This window comes from Heptranchias perlo, unplaced genomic scaffold (genome assembly GCF_035084215.1).
Source record: "Heptranchias perlo isolate sHepPer1 unplaced genomic scaffold, sHepPer1.hap1 HAP1_SCAFFOLD_463, whole genome shotgun sequence".
Lineage (NCBI taxonomy): Eukaryota > Metazoa > Chordata > Chondrichthyes > Hexanchiformes > Hexanchidae > Heptranchias > Heptranchias perlo.
Window position 1 is genome coordinate 137,980 of NW_027139477.1, and position 12,917 is coordinate 150,896.

General features: G+C 44.5%; 1 non-coding gene across 1 annotated transcript; it reads left to right on the forward strand.

Moving 5' to 3' along the window:
• Positions 1-7,322: 7,322 nt before the first annotated feature.
• On the forward strand, positions 7,323-7,407 carry trnak-uuu (transfer RNA lysine (anticodon UUU)). The gene is given in 2 exon segments: positions 7,323-7,359; positions 7,372-7,407. It is a non-coding gene; the product is annotated as a tRNA-Lys (tRNA).
• The last annotated feature ends 5,510 nt before the right edge of the window (positions 7,408-12,917 follow it).

Here is a 12,917-nt window from a genome sequence, read left to right on the forward strand (position 1 = left end):
ATCCCCTCTCTGTGATCCCGTTACACTGTCTAATACCCTCTGACACTCCCTTCCCATCTCTGAGCCCTCTTACGCTCTCTGATACCCTCTGAAATTCCCTTCGCCTCTCTAAGATCCCCTTACACTCTCTGATACCCTCTGACACTCCCTTCCCTTCTCTGAGATCCCCTTACACTGTCTGATACCCTCTGACAATCCCTTCCCCTCTCTGCGATCCCCTTACACTCTTTGATACCCTCTGACACTCCCTTCCCTTCTCTGAAATCCTGTTACACTGTCTGATACCCTCTGACACTCCCTTCCCTTCTCTGAGATCCTGTTACACTGTCTGATACCCTCTGACAATCCCTTCCCCTCTCTGAGATCCCCTTACACTCTGTGATACTCTCTGACAGTTCCATCCCCTCTCTGTGATCCCGTTACACTGTCTGATACCCTCTGACACTCCCTTCCCATCTCTAAGATCCCCTTACACTCTGTGATACTCTCTGACAGTTCCATCCCCTCTCTGTGATCCCGTTACACTCTCTGATACCCTCTGACACTCCCTTCCCCTCTCTGTGATCCCGTTACACTGTCTGATACCCTCTGACACTCCCTCCCCTCTCTGAGCCCTCCTACGCTCTCTGATACCCTCTGACACTCCCTTCGCCTCTCTAAGATCCCCTTACACTCTCTGATACGCTCTAATAGTCTCTTCCCCTCTCTAAGATCCCCTTACACTCTCTGATACGCTCTAATAGTCTCTTCCCCTCTCTGGGATCCCCTTGCCCCACCGGATCGCCACGAAGAAGCCATTAGACTCCGTGAACCCTTCTCAGAGCCCATTACCCTTCCTCATACCCAAGTACAATGTAATTTCACAGGATGATCTATCGGCTTGTGTTCAGAATGAGATCCACAGTTTGTACGGCCCATGCTGCTTCCGCCTCTCCCACTCCGAGAGCCCAAGCGGCGGTCGGAACCAATCTCCCTCCTATAAACTCGGAGTGTAAGTATGAGTGCGCTGTTGTTTCATAAACTGTGGGTGTGTATATATGAGTGCGATGTTTATATATGAACTGTGGGTGTGTATATATGAGTGCGATGTTTATATATGAACTGTGGGTGTGTATATATGAGTGTGATGTTTATATATGAACTGTGGGTGTGTATATATGAGTGCGATGTTTATATATGAACTGTGGGTGTGTATATATGAGTGTGATGTTTATATATGAACTGTGGGTGTGTATATATGAGTGTGATGTTTATATATGAACTGTGGGTGTGTATATATGAGTGTGATGTTTATATATGAACTGTGGGAGTGTATATATGAGTGCGATGTTTATATATGAACTGTGGGTGTGTATATATGAGTGTGATGTTTATATATGAACTGTGGGTGTGTATATATGAGTGCGATGTTTATATATGAACTGTGGGTGTGTATATATGAGTGTGATGTTTATATATGAACTGTGGGTGTGTATATATGACTGTGATGTTTATATATGAACTGTGGGTGTGTATATATGAGTGCGATGTTTATATATGAACTGTGGGTGTGTATATATGAGTGCGATGTTTATATATGAACTGTGGGTGTGTATATATGAGTGCGATGTTTATCTATGAAGTGCGGTAATGAACAGGGGGAGCAGGGCTTCGGAGGGGTTATATTTTCTTGGAAGACAATGGCGCAAAGTTGCATTTGCTCTGGGGTCCAAATACTCAGTTGGAATTGCATTGGACTGAAGATCTCAAGGTCCTTGGTTTAATCCCGGGTTCGGTAGTTTTTGGTTATTTAGTTTCTTTTTCTTTGGGTCCATTCTCGCATTTATTGACAGAGAAATTTGATCCCCGCCACTGAAGGATTGGGGATGGATTAGAGAGACATCAAGAATGGGAAATATTTCTATCGTCTGTATTTGGTTTTTATTTCTCTGTTACCTTCTGCCTTTTTCTCTTGGTTTTGTCTCTCTCGGTGCCGGGTGAACATTTGATTTGATGCATTTGTCCTGAACTGATGCCTTTTCCCCATCTCGGGGCGGTCAGACCCGCTCTGTCTGTCTGTTGCTGCTGATGATCATTGATGGGAACAGGCCGCGAGTTAAACATTTCTCTGCAAACCGGAGAAAGACAAATCAAAAGAAAGACGTGTTTCTCCGGCCCAGGGGTAAAGTTACAATGGATGTTATTCAAAAAACTGTCCCCATGAATTTGTCTGTGAATCTGTTTGTAAAGCTTGGGTTTTAAAAGTTCCGAAAACCCAAAATAAAGCCCCTTAACAGCCCATACAGGAATCAAACCCACGATTATAACATTATGGTGTGTTTTAAGCAAGTCAGCTGACCAGCCGTTACGAACATCCCAATCATCGTTTTTTTTTACCTATACTAGTTCGAAGTGATTTCTTTACACGGACCCCTAAATCTCTCTGGCCCTCCACAGTTCCCAGCTTCTCACCATTTAGAAAGTACCCTGATCTATCCTTTTTTGATCCAAAGTGGATGACCTCCAGAAAAAGTGACTAAAGTAGTGGACAGGGGAATGTCAATGGATGTTATTTATATGGACTTCCAGAAGGCATTTGATAAGGTCCCACATAAGAGACTGTTAGCTAAGATAGAAGCCCATGGAATCGAGGGAAAAGTACGGACTTGGTTAGGTAGTTGGCTGAGCGAAAGGCGACAGAGAGTAGGGAGAATGGGTAGGTACTCACATTGGCAGGATGTGACTAGTGGTGACCCGCGGGGATTTGTCTTGGGGCCTCAATTATTCACAATATTTTTTAACGACTCAGATGAAGGCATAGAAAGTCTCATATCTAAGTTTGCCGATGACACAAAGATTGCTGGCATTGTAAGCAGTGTAGATGAAAACATAAAATTACAAAGTGATATTGATAGATTAGGTGAATGGGCAAAACTGTGGCAACTCATGGACCAGCATATTCCTCACTCTACCATTACCAACAAGCCAGGGGATCAACCCTGGTTAAATGAGGAGTGTAGAAGAGCATGCCAGGAGCAGCATCAGGCGTACCTAAAAATGAGGTGCCAACCTGGTGAAGCTACAACTCAGGAATACATGCGTGCTAAACAGCGGAAACAACATGCTATAGACAGAGTTAAGCGATTTCACAACCAACGGATCAGATCAAAGCTCTGCAGTCCTGCCACATCCAGTCGTGAATGGTGGTGGACAATTAAACAACTAACGGGAGGAGGAAGCTCTGCAAAAATCCCCATCCTCAATGATGGCAGAGTCCAGCACGCGAGTGCAAAAGACAAGGCTGAAGCGTTTGCAACCATCTTCAGTCAGAAGTGCCGAGTGGATGATCCATCTCGGCCTCCTCCCGATGTCCCCACCATCACAGAAGCCAGTCTTCAGCCAATTCGATTCAGTCCACGTGACATCAAGAAACGGCTGAGTGCACTGGATACAGCAAAGGCTATCCCAGCTGTAGTGCTGAAGACTTGTGCTCCAGAACTAACTGCGCCTCTCGCCAAGCTGTTCCAGTACAGCTACAACACTGGCATCTACCCGACAATGTGGAAAATTGCCCAGGTGTGTCCAGTCCACAAAAAGCAGGACAAATCCAATCCGGCCAATTACCGCCCCATCAGTCTGCTCTCAATCATCAGCAAAGTGATGGAAGGTGCCGTCGACAGTGCTATCAAGCGGCACTTACTCACCAATAACCTGCTCACCGATGCTCAGTTTGGGTTCACTTTGGAGCCAGGACCACTCGGCTCCAGACATCATTACAGCCTTGGTCCAAACATGGACAAAAGAGCTGAATTCCAGAGGTGAGGTTAGAGTGACTGCCCTTGACATCAAGGCAGCATTTGACCGAGTGTGGCACCAAGGATCCCTAGTAAAATTGAAGTCAATGGGAATCAGGGGGAAAACTCTTCAGTGGCTGGAGTCATACCCAGCACAAAGGAAGATGGTAGTGGTTGTTGGAGGCCAATCATCTCAGCCCCAGGGCATTGCTGCAGGAGTTCCTCAGGGCAGTGTCCTAGGCCCAACCATCTTCAGCTGCTTCATCAATGACCTTCCCTCCATCATAAGGTCAGAAATGGGGATGTTCGCTGATGACTGCACAGTGTTCAGTTCCATTCGCAACCCCTCAGATAATGAAGCAGTCCGAGCCCGCATGCAGCAAGACCTGGACAACATCCAGGCTTGGGCTGATAAGTGGCAAGTAACATTCGCGCCAGATAAGTGCCAGGCAATGACCATCTCCAACAAGAGAGAGTCTAACCACCTCCCTTGACATTCAACGGCATTACCATCGCCGAATCCCCCACCATCAACATACTGGGGGTCACCATTGACCAGAAACTTAACTGGACCAGCCATATAAATACTGTGGCTACGAGAGCAGGTCAGAGGCTGGGTATTCTGCGGTGAGTGACTCACCTCCTGACTCCCCAAAGCCTTTCCGACGTCTACAAGGCACAAGTCAGGAGTGTGATGGAATATTCCCCACCTGCCTGGATGAGTGCAGTTCCAACAACACTCAAGAAGCTCGACACCATCAGGGAAAAAGCAGCCCGCTTTATTGGCATCCCGTCCACCACCCTAAAGATGCACTCCCTTCACCTCCGGTGCACAGTGTGTGTACCATCCACAGGATGCACTGCAGCAACTCGCCAAGGCTTCTTCGACAGCACCTCCCAAACCCGCGATTTCTACCACCTAGAAGGACAAGAGCAGCAGACACATGGGAACAACACCACCTGCACGTTCCCCTCCAAGTCACACACCATCCCGACTTGGAAATATATCGCCATTCCTTCATCGTTGCTGGGTCAAAATCCTGGAACTCCCTTCCGAACAGCACTGTGGGAGAACCTTCACCACATGGACTGCAGCGGTTCAAGAAGGCGGCTCACCACCACCTTCTCAAGTGCAATTATGGATGGGCAATAAATGCCGGCCTCGCCAGCGACGCCCACATCCCACGAACGAATATAAAAAAAGGTTTTGGAGTCCTCACCGCCAAAATTGCAAACACCTTATCTACATCTGACCTATCAAACCCTTGCATAATCTTAAAGTCCCACATCACACCCCTCAGTCTTCTCTTTCCTATGGTAAAGAGCCCCAGTCTGTTCAAACTTTCAATATGGGGAAGTGTGAACTTTGGACCTGAGCAAGATAGATCAGAATATGTTCTAACTGGTGAGAAGCTGGGAACTGTGGAGGAGGAAAGATGTTTACGGGTCCAAGTACAAAATCACTAAATGTCAGTGTACAGTTACAAAAAATAATTCAAAAGGCCAATGGAACTTTAGCCTTTATCTTAAGGGAGCTGGAATTCAAAGGGGTGGAAGTTCTGTTCCAGTTATATAAACTCTGCTGAGACCACATTTCGAGTCCTGCATTCAGTTCTGGGCACCGCACCTCAGGGAGGATATATTGGCCTTGGAGGGGGTGCAGCGCAGATTCACCAGAATTATACCGGGGCTAAAATGGTTAAATTATGCGGACAAGTTGCAGAGAAAAGGTTTGTATTTCCTTGTGTATAGAAGATTAAGTGTTGATGTATTCGAGTTGTTGAAGGTGATTAAATGAGCCAATGGTGTGTGTGTGAGCTGTGAGACAGCTTGAAATCCCAATCCTCTCCACCACTGGGGACTGAGTCTTCCAACATACAGGGATTTTCACTCGTCCAAGTTTCATCCACATTTTCTGCTCTTCATTTCTCCGACCTGCTTGTTGCGCCTTTCCCTTCAATTCAGGACTTACAGGAAAAACTCGATTCTGCCGTAAATCTTCGGGTCACATGGAGAGATTTCAAATAATTGAAATCGACCCTGATCACCCCCAATATCATCACCGACACGTTTGACGAATGCAAAGCGGCTTCTATCGCGGTTTTACTGCACAACTCGTTCAAAGATACTGTCTGTAATTGGAGGGTCTTTCAAGTCATGACACGAACAGAACAGTTCGCACTGCCGTTTTCCGCAAGACGCTTCAGATTCATGGGGAATGATTTCGGTCTGGCGGTTAAATCAGTTCCCTCTTCACAAATCCCCCTTTGAACCCGGGACTTTTAGTATTTTTAATAACCGATACCAAACTGGTTTGTCCTGTACTGTACATTACTGTCTAAATATTACAGATAAGCAGAGCACTTGAGCTGTCACAGCTGTGACTTTGACTTTTCTCCCTCTCCTCTCGATCTCCCCGGCAACTGCCACTAACCACAATCTTCTCTCACACTTCTCCATCAGGAAGTTCCGAGCCTCGGTTTGCAAATGAAATAACGCCCATCTCTCCAATCAACGACAGCCCAGAGAGAGTTTCTTCGTTTCAGCTCCCAATTTCCCCAAATCCTCAAAGTCGCATGAAAATAATTGTCCTTAAGTTAATAATAATAATATAATTAAAAGTTCTTATCGTCTGGGGTTTTGTTTCAGATTCCACGGCTTTTAAAGGTCACTGCGGATGTTTAACGAATCGCCTCTTGGTTGGAGGCTTCTGTGTGGGAAAGATCAGGAAGTGATAATTGAGAGACCGAGGATGAAGCTGTTTGATGGGAGCACTGGGGACACAGACCGTGCGCGGCTCCAGTGGAGCAATCGGTCAGCGCGCGTTATTTCTACAATAATTATACACTCGAGAAATGCTGGGGTTGTGAGCTCCAGCACCATCTAAAGTAGTTGAACCTTCTAAACATTTTGACTGGAGTTCAAGGTACAACCGGTTCCATAACACATCGACTTCTTCATGTCCCCATGTGGGCACTGAGGCTCCTCTGACCTCCCGTCTTGCAATAGCAGGTGAGAGTTTATTTGTTTATAGGAGGGAGAGGGGGCGATTGGCGAGAGCTGAAATGGTAAAGCGGCCGGCACGACATCTTTAAATCTAAAGAACCAAACACACAATTCTTCTTTCCGTGAATCAGAGATTCATCGGTTTGAAGTGTCGTGTCGGGAAAATTCGGGAGGCAAATCTGCTGCCTGGTGTCACGGTGTAACGGGTGAAATTATTTAGCTTTCAATTGTTGATCGGCTGAAATGTCGAGAGGCCTTTCCCAGCTCCCGTGTGGAACAAGTTCAGCTTTTGAGCCATTGGGTAAAGTGTATTTTTTAAATTGCTGCTAACGAATGACAAGACATTTTGTACAAACAAGAAGAATTGTAAACTCAAGAGTTCGCTGTCCATGTTTCTTACATCATGTTCAACAGAAACAAGGATTCTCCTCAACACGTTGCTGAAAATTGGAAAAAAAGAGATGCTCCCCCGAATTCGACATTGACAGGGATAATTCTGAGTCCCACCATGAATCTGTATGATGGAAACCAATCTTATAGCGAGTCTGGATAGCTCAGTCGGTAGAGCATCAGACTTTTAAAATAGGTAGTGATCTGAGGGTCCAGGGTTCAAGTCCCTGTTCAGGCTAAAAGTTTTAAAACAGCTGGCAAGTTCTGCTTTTCAGGCGGACCAACATGAGCGAAAGGAGCAAGAGTTGGCCATTCAGTCCCTCGAGCCTGCCCCGCCATTTGATAACGTCATCCCTGATCTTCGACCTCAACTCCACTTTCCCGACCAATCCCCATATCCCTTGAGTTCCTTCGTGTCCAAAAATCTATCTACCTCAGTTTTGAATCAATTCAATGGCTCAGCATCCACAGCCCTCTGGGGGAGAGAATTCCAATGGTTCACAACCCTCTCAGTGAAGAAATTATTCCTCATCTCTGTACCAAATGGCCGGCCCCTTATCTTGGGATTATAACCATTAATTCTGGACTCTCCAGCTAGGGGAAACAGCATCCCAGCATTTACACTGTCAAGCCCTCCAAGAATTTTACATGTTTCAATGAGATCACCTCATTATTGTAAACTGCAGAGAATATAGGCCCATTCTGCTCAATCTCTCCTCACAGGACAACCCTCTTATCCCAGGAATCAATCCAGTGAACCTTTGCTGCACCCACTCTAAGGCAAGTGTATCGTTCTGCAGGTAAGGAGATCAAAACTTTACACAGTATTCCAGATGCGGTCTCACCAAAGCCCTATATAATTACAGCAAGACTTCCTTATCCTTGTACTCCAACCACCTCGCAATAAAGGCCAACACACCATTTGCTTTCCTAATTGCTTGCTGCACCTGCATGTTAACTTTCTCTGATCCATGTACAAGGACACACAAATCCCACTGAATACCAACATTTCGTGGTCTCTCATCTTTTACAAATATTCTGCTTTTCTATTCTTCCGACCAAAGTGAATAATCTCACATTTGCCCACTTTATACTTCATTTACCAACTTCTCGCCCACTCACTTAACCTGTCTGTATCACTTTGCATCCTCTTTCCGTCCTCCTCACAGCTTACTTTCCCACCAATTTTGTCTCATCAGCAAACCTGGATACATTACACTCGGTCCCTTCATCTAAGTCATTAATATAGATTGTAAATATCTGAGGCCCAAGCACTGATCTTCACGGCACCCCACTAGTTACAACCTGCCAACCCCAAAATGACCTGTTTCTTCCGACTTTCTGTTTTCTCTCCGTCAACAAATCCCCAATCCATGTTAATATATTACCCACAATCCCATGAGCCCTAATGTTGTTTAACAAACTTTTGTGTGGCACCTTATCGAATGCCTTTTGAAAATCCAAATGTACGACATGCACTGGTTCTCCCTTATCTACCCTGCTATCTACACCCTCAAAACCTCTTATAGATTTGTCAAACACGATTTCCCTTTCATAAAAGCGACTTGCATGTGTCTAATCATAATATGGTTTTCTAAGTGCCCTTTTACCACCTCCCTAGTCATAGATTCTCGCAATTTCCCTACTACTATTGTCAGGCTAAAGGGCCTGTAGTTCCCTGTTTTCTCTCTCCCTCTTTCTTGAATAGCCGGGTTACATTTGGTACCTTCCAATCCATGGGGACCTTTCTAGAATCATGGGAACTCTGGAAGATAAAACCAGTGCATCCACTGTCTCTGCAGCCACCTCTTTTTAAACCCTAGGATGTGGGCCATCAGGGCCAATGAATTTGTCAGCTTTTAGTCCCATTAATTCCTCCAGTACTTTTTCGTTACTAATCTTAATTGCTTTGGGTTCCTTACTCTCATTTGAACCTTGGTTCCCCAATACTTCTGGTATGATTTTAGTGCCTTCTACTGTGAAGACAGATACAGAATACTTGTTAAACGTCTCTGCCATTTCCTTATTCTCCATTATAAATTCTCCTGTCTCTGTCTCCAATGGACCCATGTTTACTTTCGCAAATCTCTTCCTTTATACACACTTGCAGAAGCTCTTACAATCCATTCTTATATTTCTTGCTGGTTCTATTTTCTCCCATTTTATCAATTTCTTGGTCATCCTTTGCTGATTTCTCAAACTCTCCTAATCCTCAGGCTTACTATTCTTTTTGGCAACATTGTAAGCCTCTTTTAACCTAATACTATCATTAATTTCTCCAGTTAACCAAGGTTGGACCACTTTACGGTGGAGCTTTTAATCCACAAGGGAATGTAATTTTGTTGAGGAATTCTAAATTATTTCTTTAAATGTTCACCATTGCTTATCTATTATCATATTTTTAATCTCTTTTCCCAAACTACCTTAGCCAACTCACCCCTCAGAACTACGTAAATGGTTTTGTTTAAATTTGAAACCCTAGTTTCGGACTTAACGACATCACTCTCAAACTCAATATCAAATTCTATCATATTATGATCATTCTTCCCCAGAGGATCATCTACTATAAGGTTACTAATTAACCCTGTTTCATTACACAATACTAGATCTGAAATAGCCTGTTCCCTTGTTGATTCCTCGACATATTGATCTAGAAAACTGACTCGAATGAATTCCATGAACATAAAACAGCTTATCTGGAGTTGCAAACATGGTGTCAACACGATGGGATGACTTATGACTGGAAGCCATGGTCTGATCTGCCAGGTGAATTCGATGTTTGCTGCTAACATGGAGAATTAATGAAACCGTGACTTCCGTGCAGAGCAAGGAGTTGGAAAGAAAGATGCTGGGCATTGAGAGGCGAAGGATTTTGTAGATAGCAGGATGAATAAAAAAAAGGATCTCAACTCCCTGCTTCTTTTCTATACTGATAAATATAGACAGAAATCTCATCTCCGTGCTTCTTTCAGATAATGAATGTCTTAATGCTCAAGAGATCACTGATCCAAACCAATTATCTCCTCTCGCACTCTCCTTCCAATCTTGCACACGTTGCTTAACTTTGAAATTGTGCATTTTTTCACAGTGGAATTCAATTTAAAGGAAACGATGCTGTGATCAGCTAGTGTTGTTAAGGAGATGGAGCACCAGGAAATACATAAAAGGCTGATGATAACAGTGACTGTTCAGACATTATGAAGGTCCCAGTTAGCGTAGTTTGGAAGGACCCACTTCTCTTAGCAGAGAGGTTAAGAACCAGGGGTATAGATTTAAAGTGATTGGTAGAAGGTTTAACTGAGGAGAAATTATTTCACCCAAGGGTTGTGGGGGTCTGGAACTGACGGCCTGAAAGGGTGGTTGAGGCGGACACCCTCATCGCATTTTAAGAATACTTGAACTGCCGGTAGTTACAAGGCTATGGGCCAAGAGCTGGAAAGTGGGATTAAACTGGATAGCTCTTTTTCGGCCGGCACAGACGCGATGGGCCGAATGGCCTCTTTCTGTGCCGTAAATTTCTTTGATTCTATGAGTCTAATTAACAGTAAGCAGGTAGTTCAGTGATCATGAGAACGCTACAGAAGATAAATAACTGCTGGGAACCAAGCAATGCGTCCTTGTTATCCACAGACTGGGGAAGTTCCAGCTCCAGTGACAGAGATGGATCACAACAGGGTATAAAAGTGAGGGGATACTGATGTAAGGGACAGTCAGGACTGGAGACACCGGAGATCAAGCTCAGGGTGCCTGAGGTTCTATCCAGCGGGATCATCTCGTGTACACGGGGGACTGGCATGTTTACTCTGATACAGTACAGGAAAGAGAATTTGCTCATATATTTCTGAATTAGGTATTAAAGTTGCTGACTCTCAGACTTGTTAATTAATAAGACAATGCATTAGTTAGAACCTGCCATCCCTTAGTCTCTCTGCTCCTCTACTTTTAAACTTTGACCATTTAGTTTACATTTCATCTCATTTTTCTTCCTCTCAAAATCCATCACATCACATTTCTCTGCATTAAATTTCACCTGCCTGTTTACGAACCTGTGGACGTCACAATGAAGTCACTGACTCCTCTTCCCAGTTCCCCACGCTGCCAATGTTGGCGTCACCTATAGATTTTCACCTTGTGTCCCACATACCCAAGCTCAGATCATTCTCTATATTGAGAAGAGCAATGGTCCCAACACTGACCCTGGGGGACACCACTGTTGACATCCCTCCAGTCTGGAGAACATCCATTAACCACTACTCTCTGTTTTCTGCCCTTTACACAACTTCCTACCCACACTGCCTCATTCATTTTAATACCGTGCGTATTAATTTTATCAACAAGCCTCCTGTCCGTCATCTTATCAAACACCTTTTCACAATCCATCAACACAACATCCACTACATTCCCTTTATCAGTATACTCGAGTTATCTCAAATAATCCATGTTGGCTATTCTTGATTAATGTGTTTTTCGAACAAATGTTGAAATGTTTGCTCCACCTCATCTGGTTTCATCTTATTCAAGCCACAACAGAAAGGTCGAGTTTTCTCCTGGAGCTCAATGTAAATTAATTTTAAAAAATGATGCTTCAGACAATGACGGATATCTGGACTTAGACCCGCCCATTCAGTGGCGCAACTCCCGCCCCTCACACACTCCGATTGGTTGGAGGACCAACTGTCAGCACATCCCTCCAGTCAATTTACCATAAGACCATAAGAGATAGGAGCAGGAGTCGGCCATTCGGCCCCTCGAGCCTGGTCCGCCATTTAATGAGATCATGGCTGATTTGATTTATACCTCAGCTCCACTTTCCCGCCCTTTCCCCATATCCTTTGACTCCCTTGCTGATCAAAAATTTGTCTAACTCAGCCTTGAACGTATTCAATGACTCAGCTTCCACAGCTTTTTGGGGTAAAGAATTCCAAAGACTCACGACGCTCTGGGAGAAGAAATTCCTCCTCATTTCCGTCTTAAACGGGCGACCCCTTATTCTGATACTATGCCCCCTAGTTTTAGATTCCCTCATGAGGGGTAACATCCTCTCAGCATCTACGCTATTGAGTCTCCACAGAATCTTGTCTGTTTCAATCAAAACTCCATTGAGTGCAGACCCAACCTGTTCAATCTTTCATCATAAGACAACCCTTCCATACCCGGAATCAACCTAGTGAACCTTCTCTGAACTGCCTCAAATGCAAGTATGTCCTTCCTCAGAACTGTGTGCAGTACTCCAGTTGTGGTCTCACCAGCACCCTGTACATTTGTAGCATGACTTCACTGATTTTATGCTCCATCCCCATGGACATAAAAGCCAATATTCCGTTTGCCTTCCGGATTACCTGCTACATCTGTATGTTGAATTTTGTCTTTCTTGCACGAGGAAACCCAGATCCCTCTGTAGTGCAGCATTTTGTAGTATTTCTCCATTCAAATGAAAAAGCAAAATATTTTTTCCTCCCAAAGTGGATGACTTCACATTTTCCCACATTATATTCCATCTGCCAATTTTTTGCCCATTCGCTTAACCAGGCAAGATCCCTTCACAGACACGTTGTGTCCTCATTGCAACTTGCTTTTCCACCTATCTTTGTATCATCAGCAAATCTGGCCACAAGACACTCTGTTCCTTCATCCAAGTCATTGATATATATTGTAAATAATTGAGGCCACAGTACTGATCCCTGCAACACCCCACGAGTTAGATGAAATGCCTACAAATTTCCGCTCCTCCTATTGGTCCGGAACTCG